The sequence below is a fragment of the Cibotium barometz genome, chromosome 19, assembly GCF_041138505.1.
Source record: "Cibotium barometz isolate CiBa-2024 chromosome 19, ASM4113850v1, whole genome shotgun sequence".
Taxonomy (NCBI): Eukaryota; Viridiplantae; Streptophyta; class Polypodiopsida; order Cyatheales; family Cibotiaceae; genus Cibotium; species Cibotium barometz.
Window position 1 is genome coordinate 55,123,421 of NC_141064.1, and position 12,396 is coordinate 55,135,816.

The window sequence follows — 12,396 nt, forward strand, 5'->3', positions numbered from 1 at the left end:
GGGATATGGCGCCATTGGGATGCCCTAGATATGGATGCCCTAGAGGACTCATAGGAGGGATATGTATGCCCTAGAGGACTCATAGGACTCATAGGACTCATAGTCATAGGAGGGATATGTATGCCCTAGAGGAGTCATAGGACTCATAGGAGGGATATGTATGCCCTAGAGGACTCATAGGAGGGATATGGCGCCATTGGGATGTTCTAGAGGACCCATAGGAGGGATATGGCGCCATTGGGATGCCCTAGAGGACCCATAGGAGGGATATGTATGCCCTAGAGGACTCATGGGAGGGATATGGATGCCCTAGAGGACTGATGGGAGGGATATGTATGCCCTAAATGACTCCCATGGAGGGATATGTATGCCCTAGAGGACTCATGGGAGGGATATGTAAGCCCTAGAGGACTCATGGGAGGGATATGTAACCCTTGAGGACTCATGGGGAGGGATATGTAAGCCCTAGAGGACTCATGGGACGATATGGATGCCCTAGAGGTCTCATGGGGATATGTCGCCTTTGGGATGGCCTAGAGGACTCATGGCAAGGATATGGATGCCCTAGGGGACTCATAGGAGGGATATGGATGCCCTAGAGGACTCATAGGAGGGATATGGATGCCCTAGAGGACTAATGGGAGGGATATGGCTAGAGGACTCATGGGAGGGATATGGATGCCCTAGAGGACTCATGGGAGGGATATGTATGCCCTAGAGGACACATGCGGGGGATATGGAAATCCTAGCGGACTCATGGGAGGGATATGGATGCCGTAGAGGACTCATGGGAGGGATATGTATGCCCTAGAGGACACATGCGGGGGATATGGAAATCCTAGCGGACTCATGGGAGGGATATGGATGCCGTAGAGGACTCATGGGAGGGATATGTATGCCCTAGAGGACTCATGGGAGGGATATTGATGCCCTAGAGGACTCATGGGAGGGATATGTATGCCCTAGAGGACTCATGGGATGATATAAATGCCCTAGAGGACTTACGGGGATATGTCGCCATTGGGATGCCCTAGAGGACTCATGGGAGGGATATGGATGCCCTAGAGGACTCCTGGGAGGGATATGGATGCCCTAGAGGACTCATAGGCATGCCCTAGAGGACTCCTAGAGGACTGCTAGGAGGGATATGCATGCCCTAGAGGACTCCTAGGGATGCCCTAGAGGACTCCTAGGAGGGATATGCATGCCCTAGAGGACTCCTAGGGATGCCCTAGGAGGGATATGCATGCCCTAGAGGACTCCTAGGAGGGATATGCATGCCCTAGAGGACTCATAGGAAGAATATGCATGCCCTAAAGGACTCATAGGAAGAAATATGCATGCCCTAGAGGACTCATAGGACGATATGGATGCCCTAGAGAACTCTCAGGAGGGATATGGATACCCTAAAGGACTCATAGGATGATATGGATGCCTTAGAGGACTCATGGGAGGGATATGTATGTCCTAGAGGACGATATGGATGCCTTGCAGGACTCATGGGAGGGATATGTATATCCTAGAGGACGATATGGATGCCCTAGAGGACTCATAGGAGGGATATGGATGCCCTAGCGGACTCATAGGAGGGATATGGATGCCCTAGGAGGGATATGGATGCCCTAGAGGACGATATGGATGCCCTAGAGGACTCATAGGAGGGATATGGATGCCCTAGGAGGGATATGGATGCCCTAGAGGACTCATAGGAGGGATATGTATGTCCTAGGAGGGATATGGATGTCCTAGGAGGGATATGGATGCCCTAGAGGACTCATAGGAGGGATATGGATGCCCAAGAGGACTCATAGGAGGGATATGTATGTCTTAGAGGACTCATGGGAGGCATATGGATGTCTTAGAGGACTCATGGGAGGGATATGGATGCCCTAGAGGACTCATAGGACGATATTGATGCCCTAGAGGACTCATGGGAGGGATATGTATGCCCTAGAGGAGGATATGGATGCCCTAGAGGACTCATGGGAGGGATATGGATGCCCTAGAGGACTCATAGGAGGGATATGGCGCCATTGCGATGCCCTAGGGGACCCATAGGAGGGATATGTATGCCCTAGAGGACTCATGGGAGGGATATGGATGCCCTAGAGGACTCATATGCCCTAGAGGACTCATGGGAGGGATATGTATGCCCTAGAGGACTCATGGGGATATGTCGCCTTTGGGATGACCTAGAGGACTCATGGTGGCAGGGATATGGATGCCCTAGGGGATTTATAGGAGGGATATGGATGCCCTAGAGGACTCATAGGAGGACTCATAGGAGGGATATGGATGCCCTAGAGGACTCATCGGAGGGATCTGGATGCCCTAGAGGACTAATGGGAGGGATATGGCTAGAGGACTCATGGGAGGGATATGGATACCCTAGAGGACTCATGGGATATGGATGCCCTAGAGGACTCATGGGATATGGCTAGAGGACTCATAGGAGGGATATGGATGCCCTGGAGGACTCATGGGAGGGATATGGATGCCCTAGAGGACACATGCGGGGGATATGGAAATCCTAGCGGACTCATGGGAGAGATATGGATGCCCTAGAGGACTCATCGGAGGGATATGTATGCCCTAGAGAACTCATGGGAGGGATATGTATGCCCTAGAGGACACATGCAGGGGATATGGGAATCCTAGCGGACTCATGGGAGGGATATGGATGCGCTAGAGGACTCATGGGATGGATATGGATGCCCTAGAGGACTCATGGGAGGGATATGTATGCCCTAGAGGACTCATAGGAGGGATATTGTGCCATTGGGATGCCCTAGAGGTCCCATGGGAGGGATATTGTGCCATTGGGATGCCCTAGTGGTCCCATGGGAGGGATATGGATGCCCTAGAGGACTCATGGGAGGGATATTGCGCCATTGGGATGCCCTAGAGGTCCCATGGGAGGGATATGTATGCCCTAGAGGACTCATGGGAAGGATATGTATGCCCTAGAGGACTCATGGGAGGGATATTGATTCCCTACAGGACTCAAGGGAGGGATATGTATGCCCTAGAGGACTCATGGGAGGGATATTGATTCCCTACAGGACTCATGGGAGGGATATGTATGCCCTAGAGGACCCATGGGATGATATAAATGCCCTAGAGGACTTATGGGGATATGTCGCCATTGGGATGCCCTAAAGGACTCATGGGAGGGATATGGATGCCCTAGAGGACTCATGGGGATATGACGCCATTGGGATGCCCTAGAGGACTCATGGGAGGGATATGGATGCCCTAGAGGACTCATAGGAGGGATATGCATGCCCTAGACGACTTATAGGAGGAAATATGGATGGAGGACTCATAGGAGGGATATGGATGCCCTGGGAGGGATATGGATGCCCTAGAGGACGATATGGAGGGATATGGATGCCCTAGAGGACGATATGGATGCCCTAGAGGACTCATAGGAGGGATATGGATGCCCAAGAGGACGGATATGGATGCCCTAGAGGACTCATAGGAGGGATATGTATGTCCTAGAGGAGTCAAGGGAGGGATATGGATGCCCAAGTGGACTCATCGGAGGGATATGGATGCCGTAGTGAACTCATGGGAGGGATATGGATGCCCTAGAGGACTCATGGGAGGGATATGGATGCGCTAGAGGACTCATAGGAGGGATATGGATTCCCATGAGTCCTCTAGGGCATCCATATCCCTCCCATGAGTCCTCTACTGTGAACATTACTGTGAACATTATTGTGAGTCCTCTAGGGAATCCATATCCGTCCCATGAGTCCTCTAGGGCATCCATATCCCTCTAGTGAAACCTCTAGGGCATCCATATCCCTCCCATGAGTCCTCTACTGTGAATATTACTGTGAAACCTCTATATGTATGCCCTCCTAGAGGACTCATAGGAGGAATATGGATGCCCTAGACGACTTATAGGGGAGGGATATGTATGCCCTCCTAGAGGACTTATAGGGGAGGAATATGGATGCCCTAGAGGACTTATAGGTGAGGGATATGTATGCCCTCCTAGAGGACTCATAGGGGAGGGATATGTATGCCCTAGAGGACTCATAGGACGATATGTATGCCCTAGAGGACTCATAGGACGATATGGATGCGCTAGAGGACTCATGGGAGGGATATGGATGCCGTGGAGGACTCATGGGAGGGATATGGATGCCGTGGAGGACTCATAGAATGATATGGATTCCCTAGAGGACTCATGGGAGGGATATGGATGCCCTAGAGGACTCATAGGAGGGATATGGATGCCCTAGAGGACTAATGGGAGGGATATGGCTAGAGGACTCATGGGAGGGATATGGATGCCCTAGAGGACTCATGGGAGGGATATGTATGCCCTAGAGGACACATGCGGGGGATATGGAAATCCTAGCGGACTCATGGGAGGGATGTGGATGCCGTAGAGGACTCATGGGAGGGATATGTATGCCCTAGAGGACACATGCGGGGGATATGGAAATCCTAGCGGACTCATGGGAGGGATATGGATGCCGTAGAGGACTCATGGGAGAGATATGTATGCCCTAGAGGACTCATGGGAGGGATATTGATGCCCTAGAGGACTCATGGGAGGGATATGTATGCCCTAGAGGACTCATGGGATGATATAAATGCCCTAGAGGACTTATGGGGATATGTCGCCATTGGGATGCCCTAGAGGACTCATGGGAGGGATATGGATGCCCTAGAGGACTCCTGGGAGGGATATGGATGCCCTAGAGGACTCATAGGCATGCCCTAGAGGACTCCTAGAGGACTGCTAGGAGGGATATGCATGCCCTAGAGGACTCCTAGGGATGCCCTAGAGGACTCCTAGGAGGGATATGCATGCCCTAGAGGACTCCTAGGGATGCCCTAGGAGGGATATGCATGCCCTAGAGGACTCCTAGGAGGGATATGCATGCCCTAGAGGACTCATAGGAAGAAATATGCATGCCCTAGAGGACTCATAGGACGATATGGATGCCCTAGAGAACTCTCAGGAGGGATATGGATACCCTAAAGGACTCATAGGATGATATGGATGCCTTAGAGGACTCATGGGAGGGATATGTATGTCCTAGAGGACGATATGGATGCCTTGCAGGACTCATGGGAGGGATATGTATATCCTAGAGGACGATATGGATGCCCTAGAGGACTCATAGGAGGGATATGGATGCCCTAGCGGACTCATAGGAGGGATATGGATGCCCTAGGAGGGATATGGATGCCCTAGAGGACGATATGGATGCCCTAGAGGACTCATAGGAGGGATATGGATGCCCTAGGAGGGATATGGATGCCCTAGAGGACTCATAGGAGGGATATGTATGTCCTAGGAGGGATATGGATGTCCTAGGAGGGATATGGATGCCCTAGAGGACTCATAGGAGGGATATGGATGCCCAAGAGGACTCATAGGAGGGATATGTATGTCTTAGAGGACTCATGGGAGGCATATGGATGTCTTAGAGGACTCATGGGAAGGATATGGATGCCCTAGAGGACTCATAGGACGATATTGATGCCCTAGAGGACTCATGGGAGGGATATGTATGCCCTAGAGGAGGATATGGATGCCCTAGAGGACTCATGGGAGGGATATGGATGCCCTAGAGGACTCATAGGAGGGATATGGCGCCATTGCGATGCCCTAGGGGACCCATAGGAGGGATATGTATGCCCTAGAGGACTCATGGGAGGGATATGGATGCCCTAGAGGACTCATATGCCCTAGAGGACTCATGGGAGGGATATGTATGCCCTAGAGGACTCATGGGGACGATATGTAAGCCCTAGAGGACTCATGGGGATATGTCGCCTTTGGGATGACCTAGAGGACTCATGGTGGCAGGGATATGGATGCCCTAGGGGATTTATAGGAGGGATATGGATGCCCTAGAGGACTCATAGGAGGACTCATAGGAGGGATATGGATGCCCTAGAGGACTCATCGGAGGGATCTGGATGCCCTAGAGGACTAATGGGAGGGATATGGCTAGAGGACTCATGGGAGGGATATGGATACCCTAGAGGACTCATGGGATATGGATGCCCTAGAGGACTCATGGGATATGGCTAGAGGACTCATAGGAGGGATATGGATGCCCTGGAGGACTCATGGGAGGGATATGGATGCCCTAGAGGACACATGAGGGGGATATGGAAATCCTAGCGGACTCATGGGAGAGATATGGATGCCCTAGAGGACTCATCGGAGGGATATGTATGCCCTAGAGGACACATGCAGGGGATATGGGAATCCTAGCGGACTCATGGGAGGGATATGGATGCGCTAGAGGACTCATGGGATGGATATGGATGCCCTAGAGGACTCATGGGAGGGATATGTATGCCCTAGAGGACTCATAGGAGGGATATTGTGCCATTGGGATGCCCTAGAGGTCCCATGGGAGGGATATTGTGCCATTGGGATGCCCTAGTGGTCCCATGGGAGAGATATGTATGCCCTAGAGGACTCATGGGAGGGATATTGCGCCATTGGGATGCCCTAGAGGTCCCATGGGAGGGATATGTATGCCCTAGAGGACTCATGGGAAGGATATGTATGCCCTAGAGGACTCATGGGAGGGATATTGATTCCCTACAGGACTCAAGGGAGGGATATGTATGCCCTAGAGGACTCATGGGAGGGATATTGATTCCCTACAGGACTCATGGGAGGGATATGTATGCCCTAGAGGACCCATGGGATGATATAAATGCCCTAGAGGACTTATGGGGATATGTCGCCATTGGGATGCCCTAGAGGACTCATGGGAGGGATATGGATGCCCTAGAGGACTCATGGGGATATGACGCCATTGGGATGCCCTAGAGGACTCATGGGAGGGATATGGATGCCCTAGAGGACTCATAGGAGGGATATGCATGCCCTAGACGACTTATAGGAGGAAATATGGATGGAGGACTCATAGGAGGGATATGGATGCCCTGGGAGGGATATGGATGCCCTAGAGGACGATATGGAGGGATATGGATGCCCTAGAGGACGATATGGATGCCCTAGAGGACTCATAGGAGGGATATGGATGCCCAAGAGGACGGATATGGATGCCCTAGAGGACTCATAGGAGGGATATGTATGTCCTAGAGGAGTCAAGGGAGGGATATGGATGCCCAAGTGGACTCATCGGAGGGATATGGATGCCGTAGTGAACTCATGGGAGGGATATGGATGCGCTAGAGGACTCATAGGAGGGATATGGATTCCCATGAGTCCTCTAGGGCATCCATATCCCTCCCATGAGTCCTCTACTGTGAACATTACTGTGAACATTATTGTGAGTCCTCTAGGGAATCCATATCCGTCCCATGAGTCCTCTAGGGCATCCATATCCCTCTAGTGAAACCTCTAGGGCATCCATATCCCTCCCATGAGTCCTCTACTGTGAATATTACTGTGAAACCTCTATATGTATGCCCTCCTAGAGGACTCATAGGAGGAATATGGATGCCCTAGACGACTTATAGGGGAGGGATATGTATGCCCTCCTAGAGGACTTATAGGGGAGGAATATGGATGCCCTAGAGGACTTATAGGTGAGGGATATGTATGCCCTCCTAGAGGACTCATAGGGGAGGGATATGTATGCCCTAGAGGACTCATAGGACGATATGTATGCCCTAGAGGACTCATAGGACGATATGGATGCGCTAGAGGACTCATGGGAGGGATATGGATGCCGTGGAGGACTCATGGGAGGGATATGGATTCCCTAGAGGACTCATGGGAGGGATATGGATGCCCTATTAATGTTCACAGTACCTCATAGTATGTTCACAGTAGTTCACAATATGTTCACATACTCATTCATAGTATATTTACAGTATGTTCACAATAATTTCACAATAGTTCATAGTAGTTCATAGTATGTTCATAGTTATTCACAGTAGTTCACAATATGTTCATAATAGTTCACAGTCATGTCCTCTAAAGCATCCATATCCGTCCTATGAGTCCTCTAAAGCATGCATATCCCTCCTATGAGTCCTCCAGGGAATACATATCCCTCCCATGAGTCCTCTAGGGCATATGGATGGACTCATGGGAGGGATATGGATGCCCTAGAGGACTCATGGGAGGCATATGGATGCCCTAGAGGACTCATGGGGATATGTCGCCATTGGGATGCCCTAGAGGACTCATAGGAGGGATATGGATGCCCTAGAGGACTCATGGGAGGCATATGGATGCCCTAGAGGACTCATAGGAGAGATACGGATGCCCTAGAGGACTCATAATTGGGAGGGATATGGATGCCCTCCTAGTGGACTCATAATAGGGAGGGATATGGATGCCCTCCTAGAGGACTCATAGGAGGGATATGGATGCCCTAGAGGACTCATGGGAGGGATATGTATGCCCTCCTAGAGAGGACTTATGGGAAAGATATGGATGCCCTAGAGGACTCACAGGACGACATGGATGCCCTAGAGCACTCATGGGAGGGATATGGATGTCTTAGAGGACTCATAGGACGATATGGATGTCCTAGAGGACTCATGGGAGGGATATGTATTCCCTAGAGGACGATATGGATGCCCTAGAGGACTCATAGGAGGGATATGGATGCCCTAGAGGACGATATGGATGCCCTAGAGGACTCATGGGAGGGATATGGATGCCCTAGAGGACTCATTGGAGGGATATGGCGCCATTGGGATGCCCTAGAGGACCCATAGGAGGGATATGTATGCCCTAGAGGACTCATGGGAGGGATATGTAAGCCCTAGAGGACTCATGGGGACGATATGGATGCCCTAGAGGACTCATGGGAGGGATATGTAAGCGCTAGAGGACTCATGGGGACGATATGGATGCCCTAGAGGACTCATGGGAGGGATATGTAAGCGCTAGAGGACTCATGGGGACGATATGGATGCCCTAGAGGACTCATCGGAGGGATATGTAAGCCCTAGAGGACTCATGGGACGATATGTAAGCCCTAGAGGACTCATGGGACGATATGTCACCTTTGGGATGACCTAGAGAACTCATAGGAGGACTCATGGGGCAGGGATATGGATGCCCTAGGGGACTCATAGGGATATGGATGCCCTAGGGGACTCATAGGAGGGATATGGATGCCCTAGAGGACTAATGGGAGGGATATGGCTAGAGGACTCATGGGAGGGATATGGATGCACTAGAGGACTCACAAGAGGGATATGGATGCCCTAGAGGACTCATGGGAGGGATATGTATGCCCTAGAGAACTCATGGGAGGGATATGGATGCCGTAGAGGAGTCATGGGAGGGATATGGATGCCCTAGAGGACTCATGGGAGGGATATGTATGCCCTAGAAAACTCATGGGAGGGATATGTATGCCCTAGAGGACACATGCGGGGGATATGGAAATCCTAGCGGACTCATGGGAGGGATATGGATGCACTAGAGGACTCATGGGAGGGATATGGATGCCATGGGAGGGATATGTATGCCCTAGAGGACTCATGGGAGGGATATGTATGCCCTAGAGGACTTATGGGGATATGTCGCCATTGGGATGCCGTAGAGGACTCATGGGAGGGATATGGATGCCCTAGAGGACTGATAGGCAGAAATATGGATGCCCTAGAGAACGCATAGGACGATATGGATGCCCTACAGGACTCATAGGATGATATGGATGCCCTACAGGACTCTCAGGAGGGATATGGATGCCCTAGAGGACTCATAGGATGATATGGATGCCTTAGAGGACTCATGGGAGAGATATGTATGTCCTAGAGGACGATATGGATGCCCTAGAGGACTCATAGGAGGGATATGGATGCCCTAGGAGGGATATGGATGCCCTAGAGGACGATATGGAGGGATATGGATGCCCTAGACGACGATATGGATGCCCTAGAGGACTCATAGGAGGGATATGGATGCCCTAGGAAGGATATGGATGCCCTAGAGGACTCATAGGAGGGATATGGATGCCCAAGAGGACTCATAGGAGGGATATGGATGCCCTGGAGGACTCATAGGAGGGATATGTATGTCCTAGAGGACTCATGGGAGGGATATGTATGCCCTAGAGGACACATGGGGGGGATATGTATGCCCTAGAGGACACATGGGATGCCCAAGTGGACTCATCCGAGGGATATGGATGCCGTAGAGAACTCATGGGAGGGATATGGATGCCCTAGAGGACTCATGGGAGGGATATGGATGCCCTGGAGGACTCATAGGAGGGATATGGATTCCCATGAGTCATCTAGGGCATCCATATCCCTCCCATGAGTCCTCTACTCTTAACATTACTGTGAACATTATTGTGAGTCCTCTAGGGCATCCATATCCGTCCCATGAGTCCTCTAGGGCATCCATATCCCTCTAGTGAAACCTCTAGGGCATCCATATCCCTCCCATGAGTCCTCTACTGTGAATATTACTGTGAAACCTCTATATGTATGCCCTCCTAGAGGACTCATAGGAGGAATATGGATGCCCTAGAGGACTTATAGGGGAGGAATATGGATGCCCTAGAGGACTTATAGGGGAGGGATATGGATGGCCAGATGAAACAACTCTGCAGCAGACATAAGCCAGTGGAAAGAAAGAAAGATTGATATGTTCAGAGCTTACCAATTTTTATGCATGGTTCTGCACCAGAGGGACTGACCGTACCAGTCTGTACTTGCAACAGCCTGTCTGTACTTTTCTCCGTGCAGCCGCCTGACTGATGCACCGCCTGAACTGCTGGACTGCACCGGACTGTACCCGCATGTACCTGTCCGTACAGTACTGTACGTCCAGCCGCCTGTGTTAGAAAAATCTATAACAACCGTACTAGCTTGCGTCGGATGGCAGCGACTGTACTGTTCTGTACAGTACCCGCCTGCAGCCCCTGTTCCGTACAGGTTTGCTCCTGCACAGCAATCGCCTGAACCTGCAACCGCTTGCTATCCGTACTCTGGTCGCCAGTGCCGCCTGAACCAGCCGCCAATAAATCTGCAACCGCCTGCTCTGTACGGCCTGCAACCACCAGCTCTGTACAGCCTGCAACCACCTAGTCTGTACGGCCAGTGTACTGTATGGCCTGTGTTCTGTACGGCCTGCTCTTCACGCAGCAAAACCAGTAGAGCCACTCTCCTCCACGCAGCTAGCTTCCACGACTCCTCCCAAAAGCAAGAGAGAGAGAGAGAAGAGAGAGGCGTGTACCTCCAAAAGTGGAGTTGCCCCTTTTCCCCAAAAATATCCTAGTGGCCCCTTTCTCAAGTTTATCAAACTTTCTAAGGGTCACTTATGCCTAGGGGCCACCCAAGGTTAAAACATTAAAAATAATAAATCCCTTGGTCCCCCTTCACACTTGGGGATGTCCACACATATTTCTATTTGTCCAGGAACCCAAATGTGAATCATTAAATATTTATCTTGCTCACCAGCCACCATGCCCACACTTGTGCTATTCCACTTTCACAGGGTCATGACACGGTAGACGTGATCAGAATAGGTGGAAGATGTCTCTCTGGTGAAGTGGTATCTCGGACGGTGATGGGGCAAAGCAGGTGGTTGGATGGTGTATTGGCATGTGAGGGAGAAGGCCAGGTATGCATGGTTTGGCTGCAACATCGATGAGGCGAGGCGAGATGGTAAACTCGAATGAGTGGGATCAGAGAGAGGGATCCCATTAGATAGTCCACTGTACTCGCTCCATGTCCCGAAGGGGTAGGAGGTGAAGGAGTTGGATCTAGGCCAGGCCATTATAAATGGCTAGCCTATGAGCACCGCCGAGGGCTAAGAGATACTCTCCATAGTCTATGTGGGCTGCTGTATCCTGTGATGTCCGCTCCAGATCTGTACCCACCGTGTCAATCTCGTGGTACATGGGATCATCTGTCTCAAAGAAGGGTACATGTGCACCTACGGTGCGGGCATTGAAGTCTCCAACCAGGAGGATGTCCCCTAGACTGGAAAACTTCATAATGTCATCATAAAGGGGCAGGTACGGGGACTCTCCATGGGTGGCATATTTAGAAGTGGAGGGTGTAAAGTAGCACAGTAGATGTCTCGGGCCCTCTCTATCTGGATCCTCACCCACAAAAACCATGCAGCCTCATCCCGTCCAACCACCTATATCACATGTTGAAGCTCCTCCCCCTGTATAGTAAAGCCACCCCTGCCGACCCCCGGGTACCCCCTGCTGTGCGTGGGTGTGGGCGGTGAACAAACTCCAAACTATATCCTCTCACCTCTGAGAGAGAGAGGAGAGAGGGAGTCGGACACAGTATTGGATCCCGAATACCCTCTATAGGGCCCCGACCACGAATGGTCTATTTGCTTTATTAGAATGATGCAAATCCGTAAAAATATTCTGGTTCTTGGCCTTTCATCTTCACCTTGGTTGAGAGCTTTCCCCTTGGCTGTCGTGGCCCTTGGAAGACTTC